Source organism: Carassius auratus, chromosome 42 (assembly GCF_003368295.1).
Source record: "Carassius auratus strain Wakin chromosome 42, ASM336829v1, whole genome shotgun sequence".
In the NCBI taxonomy this organism is placed as follows: Eukaryota; Metazoa; Chordata; class Actinopteri; order Cypriniformes; family Cyprinidae; genus Carassius; species Carassius auratus.
The window spans coordinates 2,788,182-2,803,446 of record NC_039284.1 but is presented as its reverse complement, the minus strand read 5'-3'; positions in this window follow the sequence as shown (position 1 = coordinate 2,803,446).

Here is a 15,265-nt window from a genome sequence, read left to right as displayed (position 1 = left end):
ACGCACAGAAGGATCACTGTATGACATTAAAGTACCGGGAGAGCGATATGAGAGCACACATATCCAATGCATTCGAATCGCTCTCGTGGTACTTTGATGTCATACAGGTTTTGCTTGATGCCTCAAGGGGAACGCGCCTAATATAACTGCTCTCCTCTCTCATAACTGCAAATAAAATATTGATACGAGCCTTGACTGTTTCCTACACGTACAGGTTATTTTTCAGCAATAGGAAACCGGGACGTTTGGTTACCCTGTGTGTGTGTGTGTTCTTTTAGGCCTAACGTTATTAAGTTTATAAATATCTGAAATTGGTATTAAAATGTAAACATGGTTTATGGGGACAATTACTGTGCTCTCGTAAACCAAATGGCTTTAAAAAAATACTATACGGTGTTTAATAGAAATTTTAAACATGCTTTTTTCGTGATGGATAGAAGTAGTATATGGGGATATACAGTATAGAATACCGTTACGTCTATGGAGAGTCCCTGTAAACTACAAATGCGTGTGTGAGCGAGAGAGAACTAAAAAGGCATTGGAATACGTTGCTAGAAACATCATACAGCGCTCGCCGTTCCTGTCAGACTTCAGCTGCCGTCTTCGTCTTTCTTCTTCTGTGGTTTTCCTAGTTTGTGATTGGTCAACTTCAGATAAATCAACAAATCGGCTCGTTCAACCGCACAAATGGCACGAATTCAAACCGATAGCTCACGAACTTTTTAGACATGTTTAAAAATGATCGGGAGGTCGGGAAGTGCTCGTAAGCCACTCTGCTCGGCTCGTAATTCATCGCAAATGATACGAGCAGCGACCATACGAGAATACCCGATTTCCACACGATTGAAAAAAATCGCATGCGAACTCGTACGACAGCAAAAATCGCACCGTGTACGCCCGCCTTTAGTAAACAAACTACAGCTAGTCCAAAATGCAGCAGCAAGAGTTCTTACTAGAACCAGGAAGTATGACCATATTAGCCCGGTCCTGTCAACACTGCACTGGCTCCCTATCAATCATCGTATAGATTTTAAAATATTGCAATGAGCTCCTTTTATATTATACTCCTCTACGTCCGCTACGTTCTCAAAACTCAGGCAATTTGATAATACCTAGAATATCAAAATCAACTGCGGGCGAAAGATCCTTTTCCTATTTGGCGCCTAAACTCTGGAATAACCTACCTAACATTGTTTGGGAGGCAGACACACTCTTGCAGTTTAAATCTAGATTAAAGACCCATCTCTTTAACCTGGCTTACACATAACTTACTAATATGCTTTTAATATCCAAATCCGTTAAAGGATTTTTAGGCTGCATTAATTAGGTAAACTGGAACCGGGAACACTTCACATAACACCGTACTTTCTACATCATTAGAAGAATGGCATCTACGCTAATATTTGTCTGTTTCTCTCTTGTTCCGAGGTCACTGTAGCCACCAGATCCAGTCTGTATCCAGATCAGAGGGTCACTGCAGTCACCCGGATCCAGTACGTATCCAGACCAGATGGTGGATCAGCACCTAGAAAGGACCTCTACATCCCTGAAAGACAGCAGAGACCAGGACAACTAGAGCCCCAGATACAGATCCCCTGTAAAGACCTTGTCTCAGAGGAGCACCAGGACAAGACCACAGGAAACAGATGATTCTTCTGCACAATCTGACTTTGCTGCAGCCTGGAATTGAACTACTGGTTTCGTCTGGTCAGAGGAGAACTGGCCCCCCAACTGAGCCTGGTTTCTCCCAAGGTTTTTTTCTCCATTCTGTCACCGATGGAGTTTCGGTTCCTTGCCGCTGTCGCCTCTGGCTTGCTTAGTTGAGGACAGTTCATCTACAGCGATATCGTTGACTTGATTGCAGATGATTGCACAGACACTATGGCTGCATTTACACTGCAGGTCTTGATGCCCAAATTCGATTTTCTGACTATATCCGATATCCGATACATCATCTTTTAAAAGTGACCCGTATCCGATTTTTGTATTTACACTATACACTGCTGAAACTACCAAACGTAGACGTTCTGACCCAGAAAAGGAAGTAAAACAGCACGAAATACAATGGATGCAGATGCAAATAAAATTATACAGTGTTTTGCTTTCCACAATATTTTGAAAAGCCAAAAAAAAAAAAAAAATTAGCAAAACATTGGTCTCGTTCGGCGGAGAAAAAAGAGCAGCCCTTGTTGCAGCCTGGGCGAATTTCGCGCCTATAATAAGTCATGTGATTTCAGTTGGTGGTGTCCACCTGAGTTGACGTCACTTTTTTAATGACGTATGACTCGCATTTACTGGGGAATATCCAATTTGTCTGTGTGGCGAGTGGGGCGGGGCCGAGAGGCGTGGGAACGAGGAGTGAGGCCAGGTGTAGTGATTGGAGATGAGCTACACCTGAGCCCCACCGCTAGTATCGAGTCCCACGTAGGAGATGGAAGGATATAAAACTGGAGCGACGACCATGAAGGACGAGAGAGGACCAGGCCTGGGACATTATGTTATGTTTTGCTTTTTATTTATGCGCACCAGTCTTCCGTGAGGGGCTGGTGCGCTGTTTTGTGTTTATTTTGAATATTAAAGCTTAATTTTGATTGTGCGCCCGTTCCCGCCTCCTTCTTCCCGATGAGTATGGAGATTTTATCATTACAGTCTGCTTACATGGCACACGCAAATGCACGTATCCGATTTATATCCAATTTATTATCACATATGAATGAGGCCTGAATCCGATCTGAGAACATCGGCAGCCTGTCAAGAAGTTTCAGTTGTGTGTGTTTGTGTGTGTGTATGTGTGTGTGTTTATGTTTGTGTGTATACTGGGACTGTAACAGTGTTTCTGTGTCTCTCTCTTTCAGAGTGCTTCAGATATGTAGACCGTGTGTGTGTGGGTGTGTATATATGTATATATATATATATATATATATATATATATATATATATATATAGTGGTGCATGTTCCTGGATTCCTTTGTCCAGTGTTAATGTCATTTTATATATCTATGTGTTGTGTGTGTGTGTTCTTGCCTGCCCGGTGTTCCCCCTTATTCGACTTTTAGAGACTGTTATTCCTGTATCTCCTGCATCTCCACATCCTTCACTTCTGCACTGCAGACAGCCATGAATTTAGATCCCTTAATCTCTACCTCATACCTAAGTTAAAAATTATCTTACTAACTATTATTAAGCAGTAAACTAGGAGTTTTTTGAGAAAAAACTCTTATAATGAGTAAGTGTTCTCATTTATTTGAAACATAAGTTTTGTTTTCTGAAAAATTAAATCAAATTTTTGTGTGTCTATGCTTGTAACAAAAAAATATATATTTCCATCGGGTAAGAAAATAAACTATATTCAAAAGCAAAACAGGTTTATTCATTTCTACAGAAAACTCCATGAGAAATGATTACCGTCTTAATACAGATTTACAAAGATCTGTAATTTAAGTCATAAGGACTACTTAATGATACCTTTATGATACTTATTTGATGCTTAAGTTCTTCTGGAGCAATGTAATCAGGAAATGAGCTGAGTGGAGGTTGTTCAAAAAATATACTTTTATACTTCAAAAAAAGAAAAGAAAAGAAAAATAGATGTTTGGACTAGCATAAGGGTGAGCACATAAGTGTTCAGTAAATGCATTCATTTGTATACTGTCCATCTTGTAACAGTACAGTCATGCGGCTATAAACTAAAGGTCAGCCCAATCCCTCCACAGGGCCACGAGCAGATGTTCACTTTGGTGTGGGAGCGAGCCAAATATGAAACAAATGTGAAAAATGTTACCCAAGAAAAAAATCAAAGTAGGGAGGAGTGCTGTACTGCTTTCAAACATCAGTTGGGACGTATTTAAGGAAACACAGCTGGATTGGTGCTGTGATGAACTTAAGACTGATGTAGCTGCCTGACACAACCAGGCCTCTGAACACATGAATCACCACACACAGAAACACAGCAATGCATTTGAAACACTGTTTACAGGAATGAGAAGTCATGTATGTGTGAAAGTGCAGTCTAAAATGAACAAAACAGTATTTGTGGAATAAGCAACAGTTGGTGATGGGGCAGATTTGTGCACCATCTGGTGGCAGGAGGCAATACTTCAGCTTGTTCTTACAAACAATAGCATTATGTTGTACAATAGTCTTTACACAGGGTTCAAAGCATATGAGATAATTGGTCAGCAGGATACTGAGAAATCAGGAAGATCACATAGACTAAAGCTTCCACTTATATAATCTGGTATTTTGCTCTCAAAATGAATCATTTGTAAAGAGCATGCAATTGTTTTGGCTAGTAAAGAAAATGTACCAACAAGCAGTGTAGTTTTTCAGACAAGAGGCAGATGCTTCGAGAGGTCAGCAGCAAAAGGGTTGATTTTAAAACTGTTTTTCAAATGCCATTGAATTCTGAAATTCATAATGCAGTGCATGTATGCTTTACACTTTCAGTTTTGCTTTTAAAAGGGCACTATACAGATATTTAGATTTTATTTGAGTGTACCATAGGTGTACTTGTACACTATAAACATATTTCAAAGATAATTATGGAATAACATTTAAAAGGTGTACTGCTTAAGTGGGTTTCAAAGTCTAAAAACAGTACTTTCAGTTCACACTTAAGTATATGTTTCCAGTATATTTTCCACAATAAGTCTTATTTCTAAAAGTAGGCTGAAGTGTACTTCTTTTACACAAGGGCTTTGTTTGAGGAGCCAAGTAAAGTTAAAGCCCAGAAGTTCATTTCTGTCCATTTTAGAGCTTGACTTATGTGATGACTAGCTGTATGGAAGAGATCCTGCATGTTTGGAACAGTCTGAGTGAACTAGTGCAGACGATTGGTTCATCTCTCTCCTAATGAGGGAGATTCCTGACATGTCTCTTTGTTTTTGCCTGTAGGTTTATTTGAAGGTCACTGTACTGTTTTTCTCTTCTCCATAATGCTGAGCAGAATTAGACAGAGGGTTGAGAGAAATGTGGCTTAATGAAGACCAGACACTGGCGCGGGGCACCGGCTCTCTCAGGATTATCACCCGTTCTGTTTTACCTCGGGAGTTTCTGAATGCTTTAGAGCACTGAGAGTTTGCGCCGTCGGGCTGAACGACTGATCTGAACCCGAGTGCTCTTATCAGCTGCCTGTGTGTGTCTGGTTGCCATGTGTGAGGTGGCTTGTGGCCGCGGTCTTGCCCGGAAAGGCTCGGAGCGAAGCGAGTCATTAGGAAGTGCGGCTGTCTGGAGTGCATTAGGGCGCAGGTAATGTAACTCTTACAAGCACTGAGTCGGGCGGGTGGGGGTGTTATGTGAGAGGGCTCATGGGGAAAAAAGACAAACAGCCCGTCCAGGGAAAGACAGCACTAAAATGTTACCCACAGCTGCAGTTTTGACTGCACATCTCAACTGTTTGACAGCGTTTGGTGTTTCCCATCACGGTTCTGCTTACATTGGCTCTGTGTGAGTTTCATCAAACATTCATGATTCACTCCGGACAGCGAGATGAAGATTGCATTCCTGCTCCATGTTTCCCTGGACCTCGGCTTGAATGTGAGGAATAACTGAGCTGGTTTCTAGACAGATGGTGTGATAAACATTGCTGTACTTTAGTCATCAGCACTGGACCGCTCAAACTGGTAAGTGAAGAAGAAGAGTGATTCTTCTGCCCATGTGTGTTTACACCTGCCATTGACATTTTGATCTGAAGTGTTCAGGACTACATCCAGGTGTAAACAGGGTCCAAACCGTTTTGGGATCAGATCACTCGAGCCATAATCTGTCTTAGAAACACAGGTAAGACTCAACAAGAGCCAGCAATAAAAAAATAGGGAAAATCTTGTAGTTTGCCTATTTCTTTGAAACATATTCTTTGTTTTCATATGGTTTTGAAAAATCTTTACACCTTGCGGGAAACTTTCAGTTGATTCACTTAAAACTTGTGTGTGGTGTAACCATGAAAGGGATGCAAAACCACAAAAGAAGATACTTTGAAAACTGATGGGAAAAACTGATCAATTTTAAACTTTTTTCTAGAAAGAAAGTCATAAAGGTTTAGAATGAAACTGAGGGAGATTTTGGGGTGAATTTTGATTGATTGATTAATTGATTGGAGAGCTGCACCACACCAACCTGAACTATTATTGTTTAGTCATATAAATATAATTCAACATATAAATATATTATGAAGATACAGTATAGGTGAACTGCCTAACTTTTTAACAAAGTTTTCATTTTAATAATTTCATTCTTTTGTGAAATTTGTGCACTCATCATTGATCTTCTGCTTGAAATGTTGGGTTTTATGGTTTTATGGTTGGATGTTAAAAATCAAGTTTGCTGACTTTTTTTATTATTATTATTTTTATTTTTTTTTGTCAACCTGCAGCAATGTAATGAAGTAGTATCTTAAGGAAGTAGTCTTGAAATTGGAGACCTTTCATTTGATTTCATCCAATCAAAATTAGAAATTGTATGAAGAGAAATCTGTCTTAGTAACGCACTTGTCATCAGATCACCAGAAACAGAGTTATTATAAGGTGTCTTGTGATGGTTTTTATTTTCATTCACATAAACATAAGCAAACACTCTTGGTCAGTCGTACACGTACATGAGCTCAGTGCTGGAGAGGCTGCAGGTGTTTAGAGCGACTCTGAATCACTCCACAAGTCTGACTTTCCACATCCTCAAACACTTTTACTGAACACATATAGAAACATGCAAGAGGTGCACATAAAAACTAAAACCACAAAAGAAATAAATCAATGCACCCCAATATGAAAATTCTGTCATAATTTACCCTTAGTTAGTTCCTGCAGAATGAAGGTCTTATGGGTTCAAAATGAAATGAGAGTAAATTATCACGAAATGTAAATTTCTGGGTGAACTAACTCTGAAACTTTATTTTAGATAGCTGCAAAGACAATGCTTTTAATTTGTATTTTATTTGATGGATCTAGAAATATATATCTATATATATCTATATTATATTTATATTTATATTTATATATATTAGTGGTGGGCATAGATTATTATTTTTTTTTTTATATAGATTAATCTCACTGTAATCTTGGAATTAATCTAGATTAAAATGGCAGAGATGACATCCTTTTTATAATATTATACTACGGGGCCGTTGAATGCTTGAATCTGATTGGCTGATGAAGGTTCTGAGGTGTGCAATTATTTTTAGGGAAATGCATGGCGAACGTAGCGTTACAATTCCATATCACTTCGTATAGTTAACTGTAATGATGGAAATTAGCATACAGTACCTATAAAGCACACAAGAATTACTGCAATCCCAAGTGCTCACACACGCACAATATGTCCATGCAGTTTGCACATAAAGGTGTGGTCAGTGCTGCCCTGACTAGGGTGGCCCATCTCGATGCTAATGAGAACAATCTTTGTTCGACCGGTTGTGAAGCATGTGTGTCAAACATGACAATAATTGGCTTAAATAACCTCGGCAGTGTGTGTGTGTGTGTGTGTGTGTGTGTGTGTGTGTGTGTGAGACGCTGCTGAAAGCATTAGTTGAAAAGGAAGCGTGTTGAGAGTAAAAAAAAGGGAAAAAAAAGAAAGGAAAATGAAAGTTCTAACTATTCTTGCTGATTCTATAAGAGATGCGTGCCTTGCTCTCCATGGCCGATATCTGAAGAGAAATCGCATGTTTATTGTTTGAAAGAATAGCAGGCTGCTTTCGCGTTCTAGAGTGGCAATTGTAAGCACCACGGTTCACTTCCTATCCGCGCTAGGCTCATTTCTCTCACGAGGAACGAGCTGCTTCCCACTCATCTGGAAAATCGGATGGTTCTCGCGCCCACCTTCGAAGAACTAAAGTACCCTCTAGTTGCCTGCTTCATTCATGGGGCTCAGAGGTTGAGGCACCCACTAGAGCTATGACCCCTTCAGGGGATTTAGCCGAATTGCTCGAAGGACTGGTTGGCACCCCTTTCGAACTATTAGAATCAGTGCCTGCCAGGCTTCTGACTCTAAAGATGGTTTTTCATATGGCCGTAACGTCTCTAAAGAGAATTAGGGATTTACAGGCTTTGTCAGTCCTGCCATACTGCTTCGATTTTGCCCCTGGGCAAATCAAAGATATTTGGCATCCTCACCCTAATTATCTTCCGAATGTTCCTTACTGTATCCAGTACGTGCTCTTCAGATTTACTTCCACCGCACTAGCCAGTGGCATAAGTCAGAGCAGCTCTTCATATGCCGTGGGGGCCGCAATCAGGGGTGCGGCTGCCACCAGGCAAACAATTTCACGTTGGGTGAGGGTTGCTATTGCCCTAGCCTGCGATTCGGGTGGTCAATCTTTGCCTCTAGGAGTTAGTGCCCATTCAACCAGTGGGGCTGTATCTTCAATGGCTCGAGCAAAAGTTGTGTCCTTGCAGCAAGTGTGTGATGTGGCAGGTTGTTCCTCTCCGCACACATTTGTCAGATTCTATAGCTTGGATGTCCATGCTACTCCAGGATCGCATGTCTTTGATTCGACATCCTAGAGTCATGTCCGAGACCTCTTTGATGTTTGTGCACACACACTACACAACCCTGGGGGTCCAGACACTTACAGTGCGGCGGCTTTGGTATTCTCATTCCCATTAGCCCTATTGAGCTTTTGATAAGGGAGCGTCTCGACTTGACTGTAACCCTGTTCCCTGAAAAAGCGGGAATGAGATGCTGCGCCTCAATGCCACACTGTCAACGTGTCTGGAAGTCTCTTCAGACAAAGGGGAAACCTGAAGATGTGTCCGTTTCACGTCTATTTATAACCTGGCAGTTGCACGTTATCAATGACGTCACCTGCCGAGGTTATTTAAGCCAATTATTGGCATGCTTCACAACCGGTCGAACAAAGATTGTTCTCATTAGCACTATTGAGCTCAGCATCTCGTTACCACTTTTTCAGGGAACAGAGTTAAGTTCAAAAATAAGGCACACCTCGAGTGTGCATAATTTTTCTTATAATTTAACGGCCGGGAGTCAATTATTCCTTACTTAATTTATAGCCTTAAAAACAGGTGCTTCTCAATGTGGCCAGAGGTATAAATACAACGTATTTTCAATGGGTGTTAAAACAGTGTATGGCCCCTTTAAGAGATCACCGATCTCTGCTCGCGAGATTTCCTGTTTGGCATGTGCGCGAACAGAACAGCCATTTCGTGATGATGCGATGTAGCAGCCGAGTGCCGTGTCGTCGTGTTGGCATCGGGGAGATTTATTTTGAAGTTTTGCTGTCTTCCTGGGTAAATATCACTGTAAAACCTTTATTTTATATCCGTGGAAACCGAGACCTATTTTGTGCAAAGTTTTGATGTGTAATTTGTTGTAGATGTGATCGGATCGAGTGTGATCCACGTGAACCTCGTGTCTGGTGATAGTGGAAACTTCCAGTGTAAGTTAAGAATTTTTCTACTCTTGTTTTAGTATTTGGAACTGTACAAACACTATCAGTGCTGTTAAAACTCTTGTTTTAATGTTTAACAATGTGTGTTTTTGTGAAAAAGGTAATTATTGTGAGAGCAAAGATGAGATGACTTTATTAATGTGTTTCTTTTATCTCTTCTTTGTACCATAGCACTACCGTATTCTTTACTTTATCAGTAGTTCATTTTTTTGACCATTTTGTATGAGGATTTTGGTGATATTTATTTGTGTTCTTAAAGACAAAGTCCAAATCACCTGATGAAGCAGTAGATATTTGTGGTAATGCTCACTCCAGAGTAAATTATTTGGGAGTGCGAGTATTGTGCTGGTTTTCAACCAGTGTTCATCTGCTGGAAATCTAAGATATTGTTTTTTGTTACATTGGAACGGGTGAAACATCACATTTATTTTTATTTATTTCTGTAAGTCTTCAGTGTCATTACACTGTGTAATTCTTGGAGTGACAATTTGTATTTAGTAATTTTTCTTAATTCTATTTTTTGGGGATTTTATTTACTTTTATTTATTTATTTTGCTCAGCTGTGTTTCCGCCGACCGCTGTAACTTATTTTAAAGGAAACAAACAGCAGTCAGATAAAACCCCAATATAAAAAATTAATCTTTTGCCGTGTGTGTTTCTTTTTCCTGACCACCCGGTTACATTTTTGGTACCAGGAGTGGGGTCATCTGACGGTTGGGAGCAGTATAGAGTTGAGCGTGTTTTTTGCTCTTTTATTTAAATACGGTAGTGGCTGGTACTTGAGTTGCAGGACTTGCAGTGGAAGTGGTCAACTGTGCAGTGTTCATCCAACTGCTAAAGACGTCGGCCAAAGGTTTCGGGGCCAAGGGACGGGTAGCAGGAGGAAGAGGAGACATCGCTGTCTGCTGCTGAACTACAAGTGTGGTTGAAGATCGGGAGCCAGTGACGGGTCTTCTGCAGAAGAGGAAAAGAGTGTCATATACACATTACAGACAGAATATCCTTTGAACTGAGAAGCAACAAGCATTTAACAAAGACTTTGAAAGGACTGTGAAAAGACTTTTAAAATTTCATCAACATGTTACAGCCAGAAGAAGAGCCTGCGGTAATACATGGTGCCGCTAGTGCAGAGGGAGCGGGTAATGTGCAAGAACAGATACAAGAGCTCAGTAGAAAGCATGCTGAAGCTATGGCAGCTATTGCCAACCTGAGTAGAGAACCAACTAGGTCCTATGTGTATGTGCCCAGAGAACGTCACATTCAGCCCTTTAGTGGTGATCTTAGCAAAGATGGTAGAAATGTGGATGAGTTTATTGAAGAGGTGGAAAGAGTACTGCTTGTAAGAAACCAGACACCTGAAGATCAAGCTGATTTTGTTCTTTCCCTGCTTAAAGGTGCTGCTGTAGAAGAGGTCAGGTTAAGGCAAGGGGGGCAGCCTCCACGAACAGAGGACATCTTCTTGTATTTGAGAGCGGCCTTTAGAGAAAAGCGTAGTCCGGCCCAGTTATTGCAGACTTTCTACACTCGTAAACAGTTGGAGGGTGAAGACCTCCGTACATACTCTCATTCCCTTTCACAGATATTAAATACTGTTTTAAAGCAGTCTTCTAATGCCATTGCCAATGCTAATGTTGCACTACGAGACCAGTTCATTGAGGGAGTCAGGGATGTAGCACTTCGAAGGGAACTTCGAAAGTTGGTAAGAGACAAGCCACAGTCCACTTTGGTTGAAGTCAGAGATGAAGCATTAATGTGGTCCCTTGAAGATACCAAACTACGTGCTAGTAAGGTAGCCAGTAATTGTAGTGTAAGCTCTGAGACTACAGAAGCTCAGTGTGCAGCTATGGTGATGCCTGTAGCAAGCTCTGTTACACTGGATGATGTTCTGAAAGTAGTAGCAGAGCAGGGCAAAGCCATAGGGGAGTTAACTCAAGCTGTTCAGAGGCTGACTCTACACTGCCCTAAGCCTGAATCTTTAAATCGTCCTAAATCTACCATGCAGCCTAGATTTTCTGATGATGGCCAACCTATTTGCTTTAAGTGTAATGGTGTCGGGCACATAGCGAGAAATTGTATGAGAAAAAACAAACCAGCTGTCAAGGACGATGGATCATCCTCCTTACAGCAGGGAAATGCACACCCTCGGTCGCTATGAGCCAGGCGATGCGAGGGCAAGCTATTGGCTCAACTTACCTTGACTCAAATCGTGACAGGTTACTCCAACATGCTGTGGGAAGGTGTCCAGTGGTTGACCTGAAAATTGGAAGTGTGAATGTGTCCTGTCTACTTGACACTGGGAGCCAAGTCAGTACAATTACTGAACACTTCTTTAAAGAGCACTTGGCAGGTGAAGATAAGGATATGCTTCCCACATCCGGTTGGTTAAGAATTACAGCCGCTAATGGATTAGACATCCCATATTTGGGTTATCTTGAACTACCAGTTGAAACCATGGGTATTAACCTGCCTGAGTGTGGATTCCTGGTGGTTAGAGATGGACGGAATTCTTCTGCGGTGCCGGCACTCATCGGCATGAATATTATAAGTAGGTGTAGGCAGTTAGTGCATGCTGAGTTTGATACTACTTTAGGTGGGGAGTTAGAGTCTGACTGGAGAGAAGTTTTCCAGCAGATGCAAAGTGTCAGTCAAGCTAAAAAACAGATTGTTGCACATATAGCTGGAAAGGAGACGGTGCATATTCCTGCTTGGTCAATGTCGACCTTGATAGTCAAAGGAAGGGGAAATAGTTGTTCAGAGGGCTTTTCCAACCTGTTGCTGGAACCAGGGAAATTTCCCCTCCCTCAGGGTTTGATAGTAGTACCCTCTCTTGTTTCCACTACAACACCGTTATTTCCAATACGAGTTGTGAATCTCTCCACAGAGGATATATGGCTGCAACCTCGTACCAGGCTAGGTATTCTCTCTCCTGTTGAATCCTTACGTTCTGGAGAGGGTTGTGAAGTAAAGTTCCAGCGGGTTGAGGCTGGGGTGGAGGAGATTACAGTAAGCACAGAAGAGAGGCAAGTGGTGACAGAGGGCTTACCAGACTTCCTTAATGGGTTGTGTTTGGGTGGAGCTGCTGAGCAGCAGGCTGAGCTTAAAGCTTTGTTACTGAGGTACGTGGATGTGTTTGCATTAAGTGATGATGAATTAGGGTTTTCTGAAAAAGTACAACACGAGATCCATTTGGTAGATGATGTACCAATAACACAGCCCTACCGTCGCATTCCACCAACCCAGTATAGTGAAGTCAGGGAACATATTACTAAGCTGCTCCAGAAGGGGGTAATTAAGCATAGTAGTAGTGCGTATGCATCACCCATAGTGCTTGTACGGAAAACTGATGGGAACTTGAGATTGTGCGTGGACTACAGGCACTTGAACGCGAAGACAAAGCGAGATGCTTTTCCCTTGCCTCGCATCGATGAGAGTTTCGATGCGTTGCAAGGTGCCAAATTTTTCTCAACCATTGATTTAGCGAGCGGATACCATCAGATAGCCGTGCGGGAGCAAGACCAACCAAAAACTGCGTTCACCACCCCGTTTGGCATATTCGAATACTCCCGTATGCCCTTTGGAGTCTGTAATGGACCGTCCACATTCCAACGCCTCATGCAGTCCATAATGGGAGATTTGATATTTCAAACGATGCTGGTATATTTGGATGATATTCTGGTTTATTCATCTACTTTCCAGGAACATCTAAAGAGATTGGAAGTGGTTTTCAGTAGGTTAAGGGAGGCTGGACTCAAAGTTAGGCCTGATAAGTGTAGTTTTCTCCAAGAACAGGTCAAGTTCCTGGGTCATCAGATCTCTGCTCAAGGGATTGGAACTGATCCAGGAAAGGTAGAAGCTGTGAGAAAATGGAAGACGCCAAGTACAGTGAAAGAACTAAGGTCTTTTTTGGGATTCTGTAGTTACTACAGGAAGTTTATTGAAGGGTTTTCTAAAATTGCAGGTCCTCTTCATGACCTGGTGAACTTTTGTCTGAGACAACAGAGCATGGTAAAGAGACCTGAGTTTTGTTCACTTTGGACAGAGGAGTGTTGCACAGCCTTCGAAATGTTAAAGGAGAAGCTTACTACGGCCCCAGTCTTGGGTTTTGCAGATTTCTCTCTTCCGTTCGTAGTTGAGACGGATGCTAGCAAGGATGGTTTAGGTGCTGTCCTTTACCAGCAGCAAGGTGACTCTAGGAGAGTGATAGCCTATGCAAGTCGCCGGCTACGTAATGCAGAGAAAAATGACAGGCATTATAGTAGTATGAAGCTTGAACTGCTAGCTCTCAAGTGGGCTGTCTCAGAAAAATTTAGGGGGTACCTGTTGGGTGCAAAATTTGTGGTTGTCACGGATAACAACCCATTGTGTCATCTGAAGACAGCGAAGTTGGGTGCCGTCGAGCAAAGATGGGTGGCTCAATTAGCTGTTTTTGATTTTGAGGTGAAGTACCGACCTGGACGGCATAATGTCGCAGCAGACGCCCTCTCAAGGCACCCGTTGGCAGGGGAGCCTGACAGTTCTGAAGAATTGGATGACTGTGTTGCCATTTGTAATGTAGTCAACAAGGGTACACCTTTAGACCCTGAATTGTTGATTGTGGGTGACCAGTGCTGTAAGGTTAGACAGATCCGTGCACAAGAGGGTAGTCCCGGTAAAAGTGACGTCCAGGATTGTATGTTTGCTCTTCCAGGTTACACCAAAGCTCAGTTGAAAGAATTCCAGCTAAGTGACCCTGTTTTGGGCTCCTTCAATGAGTTTTGGGGTAATCAGAGGAAGCCCGCGAATCAAGAGAGAAGCAGCTTACCTAGGCCTGTGTTGTCACTGCTGAAACAGTGGAAATATATCCAGGTGATGGATGGTTTGTTTTACAGGGTTGTGAATGACTTTCGCTTGGGTGAGTGCAGACAATTGCTTTTGCCAGCCTGTTTAAAAGAACAAGTCCTGAGCAGTGTCCATGATAAGATGGGACATCAAGGCATTGAGCGTACACTCGACCTTTTGAGACAGCGTTGCTTCTGGGTCGGTATGTACAAGGATGTTGAGAGGTGGATTAAAAGGTGTCAAAGGTGCATCCTAACCAAAATGCCACAGCCGCGAATCCGTCCGCCTATGAAGCCATTTTTAGCATCCAGACCACTGGAGGTGGTGGGCGTGGATTATACTGTGCTTGAACCTGCCACGGATGGTCGCGAAAATGTGTTGATTGTCACGGATGTGTTTACTAAATTCACACAGGCGTTCCCCACCAGAGACCAGAGAGCTGATACTACAGCGAAGATACTGCTGAAGGAGTGGTTCATGAAATACGGGGTACCAGAGCGGTTGCATTCCGATCAGGGAAGGAATTTCGAGAGTGAGGTGGTAGCTGAGTTATGTCGCTTGTATGGGGTAAAGAAAACACGTACAACCCCCTACCATCCACAAGGTAACGCTCAGTGCGAGCGGTTTAACAGAACGCTCCACGAGTTGTTAAGAACACTTTCTCCAGAAAAGAAAAGGCGTTGGCCAGAACACCTTCCTGAGCTGATCTATGCATACAATGTAACCCCACATGCTACAACTGGGTATTCACCTTTTTTCTTGTTATTTGGTGTAGAACCACGCCTTCCAGTAGATGCTCTCCTGGGTGAGGAACATCCTGTGAATCGAGGGCAGGATTGGTTAGTAATCCACCAAAGCCGACTCAGGGAAGCTCATGAAAAGGCGAGAGCATTTGCAGAGAAGAAAGCGGCAGAGAGATTGGCTCCATTGAATGACAAGGTTTACTGTCCATCTGTTGGTGTTGGGCAGACGGTGTACTTGCGCCACCGCCCTGTAGGCAGACACAAGATACAGGATTCCTGGGCTCCAGTTGTGTATCGGGTAGTAGAG